This window comes from Gymnoscopelus braueri (assembly GCF_963280865.1).
Source record: "Gymnoscopelus braueri genome assembly, chromosome: 14".
Taxonomy (NCBI): Eukaryota; Metazoa; Chordata; class Actinopteri; order Myctophiformes; family Myctophidae; genus Gymnoscopelus; species Gymnoscopelus braueri.
This window is the reverse complement of record NC_137619.1, coordinates 781,525-798,437: the sequence shown is the minus strand read 5'-3', so window position 1 is coordinate 798,437 and position 16,913 is coordinate 781,525. Positions and strand designations below refer to the sequence as shown.

At 39.3% G+C, this 16,913-nt stretch overlaps 1 long non-coding RNA gene across 1 annotated transcript; it reads right to left on the bottom strand.

Annotated features, from left to right (window-relative positions):
• Positions 1-13,627: 13,627 nt before the first annotated feature.
• LOC308100909 lies at positions 13,628-14,046 on the bottom strand. The gene is made up of 2 exons (XR_013934470.1): positions 13,950-14,046; positions 13,628-13,865 (listed from the first exon to the last, which is right to left on the bottom strand). It is a non-coding gene; the product is annotated as an uncharacterized lncRNA (long non-coding RNA).
• Between the last annotated feature and the right edge of the window lie 2,867 nt (positions 14,047-16,913).

Sequence of the window (16,913 nt, the reverse complement as noted above, 5' to 3'; positions counted from 1 at the left end):
CAATATAGAAATACTCCGTTACAAGTAAAAGTCCGGAATTCAAAATGTACTTGAGTAAAAGTACAAAAGTATTGGGATCAAAATGTACTTAAAATACCAAAAGAAAAAGTACTAAAATGTTTGAAAATAGCCTAGGTATAAAATAGGACTAAAGCGGTAAATGTATGTTTTATATTATCAGATCATGTAAACATGGCCTCACTTGACACAGCGTAATGAAACCCAGGACACACCTGTTTGCTCTTCTCTGAGGCTCAAGCATGAGGCCTGATTCAGGGCCAAAACTCACGCTCTGAGGGAGGTTGCTTGATGCAATGCCATGCCCACGGGGAAGAAGATGAAAACACAATATGGACACCGCTATGTAGAAATGGCAGCGCTCGCATGGAAGACCATAGATATTACAGATTGCAGCTTTAAAGCCATATGCAATAAAGAGCTTAATAAACTCATCTGTGGCGATTATACACAGTGGTCAACACATGGTCAATCAAAGTTATATACACTCTCATACATTGGTAATCATGTCTCTATGTTGTCTGGCCTTCATACAGAACAATTAGACTCCAGGTATCTTTAAGTCAGTTTAAATAGCTGGAACGCAAAAATGATAATTTCTCAGATCCTGAGAAATGACGATTAACCCCAATATGCAGGATAATGTTCAGTTTGCTCCATTCATTTTCATTTGCATCACTTGAAACACTTTTTCCAAAAAGCAATGCAAAATTATTTGGCATTGGTAGTGGAAAAACCGGCCAACAAAAAAGAAAAACAAAAAGAAAAGGAGAGAATAGCTGCACGAGCACCGTCTTTAAATAGCCTGCCATGTGTATCTTTATGGGTAGATGTTCCATTACAGCAGAGAGCGCAACATGGCTGAGAAATCCATCAGAGAATGTAAAGTGATATGGAGTGATCAGTTGTTTCCACTGCTATAGCAGGGAGGGGGAGCTTGTAGTATTGTAGTCCCACAGACGCTGCGTTGCCTTAATGTATAGAATGCTGTTCCATCATACCATGGTGTCATGCTGAAAATAGCAGATCTACCAGCTCACAACGTGTCGCTATGCGTTGCGTTGTATAGATCAGCTATTTTCAGCATGTGACACTGTTCACACTAGTGTTTCTCAACAGGGCGTACAGAGAAGTTTGAGGGGAGCTGGAAGCAAAATACTGACCATGATACTGACATGATACTGACATGTCTTATTTACCATGATACTGACATGATACTGACATGTCTTATTTACCATGATACTGACATGATACTGACATGATACTGACATGATACTGACCGTGATACTGACATGATACTGACATGATACTAACCATGATACTGACATGATACTGACCATGATACTGACCATGATACTGACCATGATACTGACCATGATACTGACATGATACTAACCATGATCAGTAACCATGATACTGACCATGATACTGACCATGATACTGACATGATACTGACATGATACTGACATGATACTGACCATGATACTGACCATGATACTAACCATGATACTACCATGATACTGACCATGATACTGACCATGATACTGACCATGATACTGACATGATACTGACCATGATACTGACCATGATACTACCATGATACTGACCATGATACTGACATGATACTGACCATGATACTGACCATGATACTACCATGATACTGACCACGATACTGACATGATACTAACCATGATACTAACCATGATACTGACCATGATACTGACCATGATACTGACATGATACTGACCATGATACTGACCATGATACTAACCATGATACTACCATGATACTGACCATGATACTACCATGATACTGACATGATACTGACATGATACTGACCATGATACTGACCATGATACTAACCATGATACTACCATGATACTGACCATGATACTACCATGATACTGTCATGATACTGACATGATACTGACCATGATACTGACCATGATACTACCATGATACTGACCATGATACTGACCATGATACTGACATGATACTGACCATGATACTAACCATGATACTACCATGATACTGACCATGATACTGACATGATACTGACCATGATACTGACCATGATACTGACATGATACTGACCATGATACTAACCATGATACTGACCATGATACTGACCATGATACTGACCATGATACTAACCATGATACTAACCATGTGGGGCGGCAGTGGCTCAGGGGTAGAGTGGCCGGGTAGAGTGAACTGGAAAACCGCAAGGTTCCCAGTTCGATCCCGGGCTGGGGCACTCCCTTAGAGTTAGTGTCGAAGTGTCCTTGAGCAAGACGCTGAACCCCTAATTGCTCCCGATGAGCAGGTTGGTGCCTTGCATGGTTTCCTCCGCCATCGGTGTATGAATGTGTGTGTGAATGGGTTAATGGCACAATCAATGTAAAGCGCTTCGGATAGAAGCGCTATATAAATGCACCATTTACCATTTACCATTTACCACACACACTCCCTGGATGCCAATTCAGAACCTCTGCCCAAAATTGTTCACATGGGCCTGTTATAGCGCCACCAGGAGGCCGATTTGTGCAAAACCAATTTTTTAATATTACTCCTACAGATTTTATCCAAACGTCATGCAAATCGGTACACAGTATCTCTATAGTCATGTGATGAACACGGATCTGTCCGATTTCCCATATTCCATCCTCATTGGCTAAGGTTGCCTTCCAAAGTTTGCAGGATTGCTCCGTTTTGAACTAAATGCCTCAAATTATGCACTCAGCTTAGGATGTCCGTGAAATTTTGCACGCACATTCCCACTAGGCTGAGGAAGAAATGCCACCCCTTTCACATTGGCCTGTTATAGCGCCACCAGCAGGTCTAATTTAGCAAAACACATTTTTGGAACAAAATGCCTCAAATCATGAATTCAGTGTCCCATTGCCGTGAAAGGCCTAAGAAGAAACGGCCACCCTTTTCACAATGGCCTATTATAGCGCCACCAGGAGGCCACAATAACGTACCTGACCTGGTGGAGACCTGTGCTCCGAGGAGCACTTTTTCTAGTTTTAAAATAGTTTCTAAAAGGGCAGTGCACTGTGCACAACAAGCTATACTGTAAGTACGTTATAACCATAACTATCTAGAAGTGGTGTCATGCACTATGGTATCGTCACACTGAGAGCCATCAGTCTGCCCCAGGGTTCCTTTGTTTCAGCATTAAAAACATTCAGTAGTATAGGATTGGGTTCCCTTATCAACAACACTGCTTTGAAACTATATTCATCCAGTCCTATGCAGAGTAGACTGCAAATGGAAAACTTCCCTATCCAGAACAAAATACTAATGTTAAATGGTGATGGATTATGTCTGCTCCATGGATTACCACAGCGTCAGTGTTTTCTCTATGCTGTGAGGCAGCAGCATGGCACGCTGCATGGTGACTTGGTGAATTTGTCACAAGGCGTGACTGTTGTTTCAGGTGCAGGTGGCTGTAATGTGATGTCTGGACTGTGTACACGCCTTGAAGTGCCAAAAGGCTCTGACACTTTCCCTCTCCACGACACGTGCCTCTCTGCTGGACATGCCTTACAGCTGGAACGTATAAATCTGTCACACATCCTACCTGTAAAGTCGCCCGAGCGGCCAAGGCTCCAAAAACAGTCCAGAGATGCAAGTTTCGCCCCAAACCTCCTCCACCAAACTCCAGTGCAGTTTTTTTTAAAGTGCAAATAGATATTTCAGGTAGCAAAAATAATAATGGCCAAACTATCTATTGGTAGAGACATGAGGAGAAGAATTAAACACTTAAGCAAACACTACTGAACAAAACCCCAACGGTTAAGAGCTCTTGCAGGCTAAACCTTAATCACAAAAGGCCCTACAACTCTCCCTCAGGTATGTTACTGTGTTCCTGCCCACATCTCACTACATATGTATCTGCAGCCTCCTTTAAATAGGGAGTGGATCCTACCACAGGACACAGAACCAATTAGCAACAATACTTCCATGAATACTTCCATAAATTCCCCATTGCATTCAAGTAACCTAAACATTCCTAAAGATGTGTTACAATTAAGTACAACTTGGGGTGAAAACTCAATGACAATTTAAATAAACACATTACTCCAAGCATAGGCAACACCCCTCTCCTCCACAGCACTTGGCCCCTTCCTAATCAAGGGAATTGCCACCAGAAGTGCAGGAGAGACAACTAGCAAACAATCAGTATACATTTACATTTTATTTATATATGTGTGTGTGTGTTTGTGTGTGTATGTGTGTGGCTGCCCCGTGACACTGCTGTTTCCATGTTAATTTATTAAAAGTGCTTTATGTACAGTACCAGAGTAGAGTAGCCATGCCTGTTGCCCAGAAGCCTAATGTCTCCCTTGGCCGGGAGAGAATGAATGAACGGGAGATGTTTTGACATCCATCCCCATGTGAGGAGCCGGGGCGCAGCCATGGGTGGGCCTGGGTTGGCCGTGGCCCACCCACATAGAGAAAAATAAATTAAAAAAAATAAATATATATATATATATATTTTTTTTTTAATATATTTTTTTATAATTATTTTTTTGATAAAAAAATCGGTAAAATCTGGCAAAGATCAAAATTAAATAACATAACCCTAACCCAACCATAACCCTAACCCTAACACCGAAATAAAGTAACCAAAAAACGCCCACATTATATTACATGCAGTGTACCCGACCCGCTCTGCTCTGCTCAGGCCCAGCCTATACTAGCGTTATGGCTGCGCCACTGGTGAGGAGACCTGGGTTTGGGTCCAGGTGGCTGCATATGTGCCACGCTTCCTGATAGAGGTTCAGGTTGGGTCTTAAGGTAGGTCTCACTGGTGAGGAGACCTGGGTTTGGGTCCAGGTGGATGCATATGTGCCATGCTTCCTGATAGAGGTTCAGGTTGGGTCTTAAGGTAGCTCTCAGGGAGGGGGGGTTGAATGTAAAAGAGTAGTCCTGTCTGTAGCCCAGAAGAAAATATCTCTTGAAAATGTAACACCTTTTTAATACCTAAAAAAAAAAAAGATAGAAAAGAAAAAGACCATTACTGCATCAAACGTAATAAACAAAAAATACGATAAAACTGGTCAAACATTGGTCAAATTGTCAAATGATATAGAAAGAAGCAAAAAAAAAAAAGCCAATCTACAAGCTCGAGCTTGTAGATCGGCTATTTTCTGCTATTTTCACAACATTTATCTGTGGAATAAACTAAATGTCAAACTAAATGTAATGCCCCAACTCCTACATTCCAAGTGCTTATCAGGGTGGGGGGTCCCCAGTTCAAATACGATTATTTTGGGGGGTCCGCAGTTCAAATATGATTCTTTTTGGGGGTCGCGGCCTGAAAAGGTTGAGAACCACTGATTTATTGTATTGCCACCAAGGTGACGTTTTGAGCGTCTTTCCTCAGACAAAGGGCTGCTGCTCTATTCTTATTAACGTATTCTAACATATCCTAACATATTCTAACGTATTCTAACGTATTCTAACGTGTTGTTCTTCTGCTGCACCTGAATGTTAACCTTTGGACGTGCGTGCTCCATCAGTAGAATGAGCTCATGGTGGATCTAATCGTCAGTTAAAATGTTTTGTTAAAGTCTAGCTAATTAAGGTGTAGACTCAGGGGGGAAATCAATCTGAGTGACTTACGTGCCTTCAATATCACAGCTAGACTGATATCTGCAGCCAATACATCCTTTCCAAACAGAAAACTATTTATGGTGGTTAATGGTGGTTTGCACGCTTGCATAATAGCACAAAGATTAAAGGAGAAAATGCTTGAAATCAAGGGGGAAATAAGGGATATCGCAACTGCTTTTGCTCTGCCAGAAGATATGATGGCCCATCGCCATCTTCATATTCGTACAAATGTAACCAAATCCATTAGGTTACATTTGTACACTCTCAATAGAGTTAAATGAACACTCAGGATACTTTACTGTGTGTAATCTGCTCAGTCTGGCTTTGTTTTGTGCAAGGTTATTACCAGGTCAAGAATGTGCAACCTGTTTGTTCCTGAATGCGTTCCTGAATGACATGGTTTCACATTCATGTCATCAAGGCTTACAGTAGGCTAAGTGGAAACAAGTGTCACTCATAATGGATTCAAAGTCATTTTACAGCTGCGACCCGGAACTCATTTCAATAACAAAACATTATTTTAACTAGTCTGTAATCTGTATGTTAATATAATAGAACTAGCACGTCTCTCCCTACTCTCCCATTGAGACATCTTAGACACTTGTGTCAGGTAGGACAGCTACTGTTTGGCAAGTAGTACTGCCTGAAGCTCATAACCAGTGGTGTAAAAAGTACTACTTTTTTTTACTTAAGTAAAAGTATCAATACCACAATGAATGTAGAAATACTCCATTACAAGTAAAAGTCCGGAATTCTAGACAGACAGGCACACAGACAGACAGACAGACAGGAAGGTATTACAAAAGACAAAAAGAAGGTTTGAAGTCTGGTTTGGATTGTGGGTGACTTGTTCAACCTGCTTTGAGATCTTTTCCAAATACATGCACTGAGTAAAAGTGCATGTCTCATCCTATTTGAAAATGTTCCCTCACTTTATTCCTTAATTTTGCTATTACTGCAACTACTTTACCACTTCCTACCGCCAGACATGTGTAGCACGACTACATCAAAGAGCTGAGGCCATGCAAAGCAACTTGTAGTCCATTTATTGCAGGACGTTAAGCCCCGCCTCTTCACTGGGAGCAGTGAGTATTCACCCCTCAGGTTGGCACCGAGACAACACTATGGATATTTTCCCATTGACTCGCCAGACTCACGCCTCCAAATAAATGACTTGTTTTATTTCAAATGACAGAGCCACTTCTTTCCTCACATGCTTTCCCTCTGCCAGGCCCTCACTCACTTTGTTCGGGGTAACAACAGAGGTTTTGCTCATTAAAGGATCCAATGGGAACACTAAATGCTGATTTCACTGGGATTCCGGGAAGTACAAGGAAATACATGCCATTCTTCCCAAGGAGGGCCAAAATGATCCTCCCTGTTTGATAGGGAAGCTTTCTGTTGTTAATGGAAGGGCGGTGGATGGGTGGGTGGGGTTGGAGCTTAGGTCGAGATGTTGAGATTTCGGCGCTAACTCGTGCCGCAAGCCTGATGATGTCTGAAGCCGTCTCTAAGGATCCAGCTGTCACCAGAGACATTTCACCATATTAACAATAGAGGGTCTATAGTGTTACGTCGACAGAGAGTTCAAACCTCAAAGCAAAGGATTGACACGAGACGTTTGGATGCTCTCTACAGGGTCCCCACACATTTTTAGCAATGAATTTCCAAAACTTTTCCAAAACTTTTCCAGAATATTTAGCCCAATTTCCAGGCCTATAAAACAATCATTCAGCGCAATAATGTGTCTCTTACTCCTATGTACAATGCCCAAAGATAGGCAGTGTAGCAAAAATAAAGCATAGAATATAAAATAGTACAATTTCATTCAACATTTCGTGCAAAATTAGGGCATAGTGACCCTGCGAGCGAAAATAGGAGGGGTGGACGACGTCGTTGCACGGTTCGTTGACGCTCGCGGTAGGACAGGACGGTCTCATTCAAAAACATGTATTTTAATGTGATTTCATCGCCCGCTCGCTTCGCGTCACGTCGCATCGCTGGCAGTCGGGATGGGGTGTTACACAGCCCGTTCGGCGAAAAACTACTTACATATTTTGTGTAATGTTATACATGTTTATGAAAATGTTTTGTATAAAAAAAAAAAACAATAGCCAAAAACAATGCATAGCCAAATATTTTTCCAGGACTCTTGATCAATTCCAGGACCTTTTCCAGTACTGGATTTTATTTTATTTTATTTCAAAATATTTCCAGGAATTTCATGACCGTGGGGACCCTGTCTCTAGCTTCCTTGAAAGGCCCGCATTCTGAGTTCATACCTCTTCATACCTTCCATGTACTGTTATGTACTGTCATGTACTATTCTCATGTCTTACTAAATAAACTACATCAATCAATCAATCAATTCTGTGTAGAATGCTCAACTTTTTGGTGCCTTTTGATTACACTATTATATGTAGGAAAATAGTTTTTGAAGCAGTCTTTCTTTTTGTGTTGGACTATGGAGATGTATTTATGGAAATGCTGCTCCTTCTGTCCCCAAGCCCTTGGATACAGTTTATCATTCTGCTCTGCGATTTGCATCTGGTGAACATTATAGACTCATCACTGTATTGAAAACAGTATGTTAATAAAGTAAGTAGTAAGTAAACAGCTGTATGAAAACAGCGTTTAGTTTTAGTGCCCCAACCACCTGGAATGACCTACAGCTTAAATAAAGATCTGTTCTCCCATAACATACGGTCAATGTAAACCCTTGATTGCAGACCTGTACCCACATGTGTCTGCAACTGCTTTTAAATGTGTGTTGTATCACACGATAGGGTAAAGGTTGTTTTATCTTGTTTCTGTTTGTTTTGGTATGAATATTGATGTGAAAATGAAAATGAATTTGTACTGTGGAAAATACTGCAAATGAGGACAAGAAGAAGTGAGAGGAAAGAGCAGAAGAACACAGGGTGGTATGGGTGCAGGCTGGAAGGGTGCTGTGGAGACAGGCAGGTATTTCACACCACCGTGACTGGAGAGGAACCTCACACAGAGCAGCAGTTCTGCTTTTAAACCTGTGTTTATATAAGTGGCTTCCCTCTCCGTCCTGGGCTCTCTGGCTCTCCTTTCTGTTTAAACTGACAATGTAGTGCCAAGCACCACATCCGTTCCTCCAAGCTGGATACACACCGTCCGGACCGGCAGCACAGGATCTGAACTTATCTCACTGCAGCTCAGCCGTGATTGATGACCCACCAGCCCTGGTGTCAATCCAGGTCTCTCACCACATCACCGTGTTTCTACATACGTCCCTATATGTATGTATATCCCTAACCCTAACCCTATATGTATGTATATCCCTAACCCTAACCCTATATGTATGTATATCCCTAACCCTAACCCTATATGTATGTATATCCCTAACCCTAACCCTATATGTATGTATATCCCTAACCCTAACCCTAACCCTATATGTATGTATATCCCTAACCCTAACCCTATATGTATGTATATCCCTAACCCTAACCCTATATGTATGTATATCCCTAACCCTAACCCTATATGTATGTATATCCCTAACCCTAACCCTATATGTATGTATATCCCTAACCCTAACCCTATATGTATGTATATCCCTAACCCTAACCCTATATGTATGTATATCCCTAACCCTAACCCTATATGTATGTATATCCCTAACCCTAACCCTATATGTATGTATATCCCTAACCCTAACCCTATATGTATGTATATCCCTAACCCTAACCCTAAATGTATGTATATCCCTAACCCTAACCCTATACGGGCCGTTTCATTATAGGTGAAAACGTATTTAAAAATATTCAGAAAAACAAAGAAGAAAAAAAAGTAAATGAAGTATATACTGTAGGGCTTACATGCCTAACAAGCTTCACATGATGAAAAGTAACCGGGTCACTGAATGAATGAATGAATTCTTATTTTTGTGTCTTGTCATAAGACCCATCCCTTACGGGATTATAAGACACCAAAAACATAAATAATAATAATAATAATAATAATAAACTTTATTTGTATAGCACCTTTCATGACATGAAATGCAGCTCAAAGTGCTTTACAGAGCAAGAATACAATTACAGTTAGAACCAGTTTAACAATAAAGCAAATATATCACATTCACTTCCTGGAAACAGAAACTGCATAAGTAAAAAAGAAAATATTTAGTTAATACCCAAAACCCCCAAAAAATATATACATCACATATGTTTTCCTTGTCTGTTTGTCCCATGCCTTTTATAAATATTCTGCTAGTGCGAATGTTCAAAAATCCTCTGCATCAAAGTCTCTCTGCGTCACTTAGCCAAATCAAATCTAGGTTTTTACACCTATGAAATAATGCTTGACGTAGCTCAGATATAATGAATGAGCTTTAAACTAAATATGCATCTTTGAACGATTTCCAGCTAGTTTAGGGTTTGATAAAGTCCCAGCTCAGCAGAAAACGTGGGTATACTGTGTCATGTGTTGGTATTCTCTGGCACGGCCCTAAGGAAAACCCTGGAATGTGCTGTGTGTGGAGTGCCAGACCTATATACCCAGCCTGGGGTATGTATGCCACGTGGACCGTTCTGATGTCTTTACCACCAAGCCACAAGCACGGGTTTGACATCCCCACAATTCCTAATAGCAAGTCTTTCCTGGCCTTCTCAAAACGTTAACTCCTCCACTGCTGCCTGGCCTGCATCAAGAGGACACATCCAGAGAGCTTTCAGCCTCTTGGGGTTTGCTTCTCCCTGTCATTTAAACATTGATGACATGCCTCAAAGTGGGCCTCTATATTTCATCCTTATCATGGAGACCCATGTTGATAGTGGCAACTTCTGGCAAGGTATGAGTGTGGAATGGAACCCAACTGCAGGACGCGTAGACAGGCTAGGTTCAAGTCTAAAGGAGCAAACAGGGCTGACAAAACATAACTCAAACTACTAATACAGAAGGCTCTGAGCCTAGCACACACTGACCCAAAACATGATGAACTGACATACTCAACAGAACACAGGGGACTTTAAATAGACACAGCACCAATTAACTGACAATCAACACAGGGATACACACTAAAAACAAACGGTGCTATATAGCACCAAAATCGGTTCTTTGGCTCGTAATCATAGGGGAACCGTTTTTGGTGCTATATAGCACCAATCTTTAAAGGTGCTATATAGCACCTTTAAAGATTGGTGCTATATAGCACCAATCTTTAAAGGTGCTATATATCACCTTTGTCAAATGGCGCCATATACTATAGCATTTCATGATGACTATGATCATTTCTTACCAAATAGGGCTTAAAAGATTCAGAATCCTGTACTAGAAGCATACTGAGAGACACAATACATAGCCTTTTCAAAAGATGTATTTATTTTAGCAAATAAATAATGTATTGACAAAACTATGATACAAATATCCTCTATATCATTACTAAATACACACTCAATGTCGCTAACTTGAACATCAGTGCTGAAACGTCAGGACAAAATCTAGAGAGAATACTGACTCCTACAAGCTGCTCACAGATGTTGTACATTATGTTTGACTGTGACAGGAAGTTTGCCTGCATCCTTCAATCTCAGAACAACACAACTCCAAAAAGGTCAGTGTCTTTTGTTCAGTCCTTTAGGGTACTGGATTCTGAACACTAAATATACACACAATAGGAGTCCTAGTGCCATGGAGATGTACTCACTCTCATCTGTGATCACCTGGCCATCCAATGTGAGCACGATGTGGTCATACTGCATTGGTGTTGACATGCCAGAAGTGCTGGTCTGAGCTTGGCCCTGGGGAAGAGGGAATAGCATTAACCATCTTGTCTCACATTTATTTGAAAGGCAAATTCAACTACTTTCATACTACTACTCAAATTAGTGATGCACAATATTAACATTTTGGCTGATATCTGATTAACGATCAATTGCATACTCAAATCAACTGATAAAAATACCGGTATTGCAATACAAGTGTCCAATAAGGTTTACCTTACACCTCTTACATTAACTGTAATACTGGGTACAGATCAATAAGGAGGCAATTATCACATTACTGTACTAACTAGGACGAATGTTCGCCTATAACCATATAATCAGCATGCTCATTTATATTAAAATAAAAATAAAATCATCAAGAAATTACTATTATGGTAATCTCCATCAGCATCTCAAAAAGGCTTAACTCTGTTTTTAGGAGGCAAGCATCACAATGTATGAAATCCACTAATATAGCTAATATTCTTATGAGAAACCAAAGAAAGTAGAACTAAACCTAATATGTGAGCATTTAGGTAAGTGGGTTTCCTTACAAATCTAGACATGGTACCTCAGTTTGAAACACTATTGATAAAATAAACACTAGCCTAAATAATCTTCAATGTGATGCATTAACACTTTCATACCAATACCTACTCAGTTATACATACATAATGTAATAAATAGGGTGAGTATAAAATATGGTTTTGGTGGTCAAACTAATTTTAATGCTATTTTAACTCATTTTGCTTGGAGCCCACTGACAGCCCTTTAAGCCCCCAGACCTTACTTTGAGAACCACCATAGTACTATATAGCTAAATAGATCTACAAGCTCATGTGTCACTATGTGACTGTTGTGACCGTTGTTGTAAATAGGATATTTTCCCTATTTTCACTTATAATGACATGTACAAAATCGGGACGCCAGGTTGACAGTTGTTAAACTCTGTTGACAGCCACAAAATGGTTGTAATAATACTATCATTTGGGCAACATGTACCTATCAAGATACGTCTAGTAAAGTCTGTGTTTTAGCCACATGGAGGCTCATATTGTTAACAAACTTAATATTCATAACAGCCATTATCACCATCTTCAAAGCCACCAGAATACACGACAAAAACACGGTACAAAATCGCTAATTACCAAAATAAAGTTTCCCCAGTAACGTCAAAAGCCACATTCTTTGCCATTAAACACTCACCTCTTCTTTAAGCTGCTTTCTTCTATCTTCTTGATGAATCAATGATGACGCAGTTTATATTGTTTTATTCTCAGGAGGATTGTTATTGTTCCGCTCGAGACGAACTTCAGAGCTCGCGCTGTGACGCAGCGTCCCTTCTGCTCTCAGCGTCACTTGTCATAAAGGACAGATCTACAAGCTCGCAGCGTGTTACGATGCAACGTGTTGTTAGCTTGTAGATCTGTTGTTTTGTAACATGACACCCTGCATGGTGAACTTGGAGCCAAGTCAGCCAACCAATAGGAAAGAAACACTGAGAGTTTATGTCACTTGGCAGCCATTTGTAGTTTTCTTCAGTTTCATAGAGATTCCAGGAGATACACCTAAATAGCTTATTAATAGCCTACAGGCTACAGTGTAGCCTGTAGGCTATTAATAAGCTACTTATTGATGATGAACTAAAACGTATTTGACTGACATGTGTGCATGCCTGTTTTGTTTGAATTAGACATTTCAGGCCCCATATATTTATTAGATGTATTCGATATAGTGTGATTATTATGAGAATGCTGTATTCAACTACCCCTACAAAAATAGCTAGGGCACCCACACTATATATATATATATATATATATATATATATATATATATATATATATATATATTTATATATATATATATATATAAATAATACATATTGACATGCAAGGATTGGGAACCACACTGTTCTATAGGACTTCAGTAATTGTACTGAGGTGCTATATAGCACCACAACTATCCCAAAGAACCACTGAAGAACCGCTGAGGCACCACAACCACCCAAAGAACCACTTAAGAACCACTGTGGTGCTGTATAGCACCACAAGAATCTCAAAGAACAGCTTTCCAGCTTTTGTGGTACAAAAGCAGACGATTCTTTACAGACAACACAATATGAAATGTCAGTAAATACATTAAAATATATATATTTAAAATATTGTGATTGTCATTCATCCCAAATGAAACGAGGAATCAGATTTTTATATAAGTGCAGATGACATACAGTACACATCAACACAACTCTATGGGGTGTACACTTTCTTTATTTATGAAACAGAACTATCTCTTTCAGAACAACTTACAATAATGATTTGTAAGAAATGTATATCTAACAACACATGTATACCAAAACAACAACAAAAAAACACTTTACATTTTGTGCATTGCAAACTCTCAACAAAACAAATAAGCTGAAAATAAAACATGGAAGAATGTGGATGCTATACAAGACGAACAACAACGTTATACACTGACGATTCCTTATGCCTCACTATACAGTCCTTATGCCTCACTATACAGTCCTTATGCCTCACTATACAGTCCTTATGCCTCACTATACAGTCCTTATGCCTCACTATACAGTCGAAACCCATCAACAGGTTATTTAGGTTTTAGAGAGCCGTTCATCTGGATTCATTATAGTAGAGCATTATAGTAAAGACATAGCAATAATTCTGACTTTTATCAAATGTTTTCATTGCATCCAATCTTACATGTTGTACTGTACAGCGACTGATAAACATCAACTCCCTCACACACACACAAGTGGGTTTTAAAGCTGCAATCCGGAACAGACATTTTGAACGAATAAACCATCATTTTAACAAAATCCGTATGGTAGAGTATGTTAACACAATATAACTAGTGCATCTGCAGTGGCTGGAGGTGGAGATCTCCCTATACTCTTCCATTGAGACATTTAGACCTGACACCTACTGGTTGACAAGTAGTACTGCCTGAAGCTCATAAGTGCAATATATATCCTCTGACTCAAGGGATTCCGCCTTGTAAGCAGTGTTGATTTTGTCGACTAAAACTATGACGAAAAATGTTGGTCAACGACCTTTTTTCACTGACGAAAACTAAATAAAAACGAAATAAAAGCTAAGCTATGATGACTAAAACTAAGACTAAATGTACTGATAATTTCATCAACAAATAAAAACTAGACTAAAATGTTAGTGAGGGATCTAGTGGAGAAGAGATCCAGTAGAACTAAAAGACATTTTATGTTTGGTTGCACTCGGGTGTTGCGCTCTGAAAATAGCAGATCTACAAGCTCACAACGCGTCGCAACGCGTTCTGAGCTTGTAGATCGGCTATTTTCAGCATGCAACCAAGTGTAAAATCAACCATTACGACTCCATCACGGCACCCGCCACAATATATTATAGTCGATTAAATCAACTGTAGATTTAGTCAACTATAATCTTATGATGTTTAGTCGACTAAAACTAGACAAAAACTAAAACATTTCAGATGACTAAAATATGACTCAAACTAAATGGAAGACTAATGACTAAAACTAAATCTAAATCAACACTGCTTGTAAGAGCGCTAGAAGGGAGAACCGGGTTTGAATCCCGGGGAGGCCGTGAAACTTACAGATTGCAGCTTTAAATCTCATCCTACCATTAGTCAGCATCACACACACCCTACAGACCTTCACAACATCAGTTATCCTGGGGATCCAGTGTCACCAAAGACATCCCTTTGTCCTTACTGTACCTCTCTGTATTTACACACAGCTCCATCTTTTAAATATTATATCTGGATTTACATCTTCTGTTTGTAAATATGACATTTTCAAAAAGTGAAACTAAGAAAGTGGTTTTGTTGTTTGCTGATCAAATCCTACATCGGTACAGTCTGTATCCTGTATGTATGTACAGTCTGTATACTGTATGTACGTACAGTCTGTACAGTCTGTATACTGTATGTACGTACAGTCTGTATACTGTATGTATGTACAGTCTGTATACTGTATGTACGTACAGTCTGTATACTGTATGTACGTACAGTCTGTATACTGTATGTATGTACAGTCTGTATACTGTATGTATGTACAGTCTGTATACTGTATGTATGTACAGTCTGTATAGTCTGTACAGTCTGTATACTGTATGTATGTACAGTACAGTCTGTATACTGTATGTATGTACAGTCTGTATACTGTATGTATGTACAGTCTGTATACTGTATGTATGTACAGTCTGTATACTGTATGTATGTACAGTCTGTATAGTCTGTACAGTCTGTATACTGTATGTATGTACAGTACAGTCTGTATACTGTATGTATGTACAGTCTGTATACTGTATGTATGTACAGTCTGTATACTGTATGTATGTACAGTCTGTATACTGTATGTATGTACAGTCTGTATACTGTATGTATGTACAGTCTGTATACTGTATGTATGTACAGTCTGTATACTGTATGTATGTACAGTCTGTATACTGTATGTATGTACAGTCTGTATACTGTATGTACGTACAGTCTGTATACTGTATGTATGTACAGTCTGTATACTGTATGTATGTACAGTCTGTATACTGTATGTACGTACAGTCTGTATACTGTATGTATGTACAGTCTGTATACTGTATGTATGTACAGTCTGTATACTGTATGTATGTACAGTCTGTATCCTGTATGTATGTACAGTCTGTATACTGTATGTATGTACAGTCTGTATAGTCTGTACAGTCTGTATACTGTATGTATGTACAGTACAGTCTGTATACTGTATGTATGTACAGTCTGTATACTGTATGTATGTACAGTACAGTCTGTATACTGTATGTATGTACAGTCTGTATACTGTATGTATGTACAGTCTGTATACTGTATGTATGTACAGTCTGTATACTGTATGTACGTACAGTCTGTATACTGTATGTATGTACAGTCTGTATACTGTATGTATGTACAGTCTGTATACTGTATGTATGTACAGTCTGTATCCTGTATGTATGTACAGTCTGTATAGTCTGTACAGTCTGTATACTGTATGTATGTACAGTACAGTCTGTATACTGTATGTATGTACAGTCTGTATACTGTATGTATGTACAGTACAGTCTGTATACTGTATGTATGTACAGTCTGTATACTGTATGTATGTACAGTCTGTATACTGTATGTATGTACAGTCTGTATACTGTATGTACGTACAGTCTGTATACTGTATGTATGTACAGTCTGTATACTGTATGTATGTACAGTCTGTATACTGTATGTATGTACAGTCTGTATCCTGTATGTATGTACAGTCTGTATACTGTATGTATGTACAGTCTGTATAGTCTGTACAGTCTGTATACTGTATGTATGTACAGTACAGTCTGTATACTGTATGTATGTACAGTCTGTATACTGTATGTATGTACAGTCTGTATACTGTATGTATGTACAGTCTGTATACTGTATGTACGTACAGTCTGTATACTGTATGTATGTACAGTCTGTATACTGTATGTATGTACAGTCTGTATACTGTATGTATGTACAGTCTGTATCCTGTATGTATGT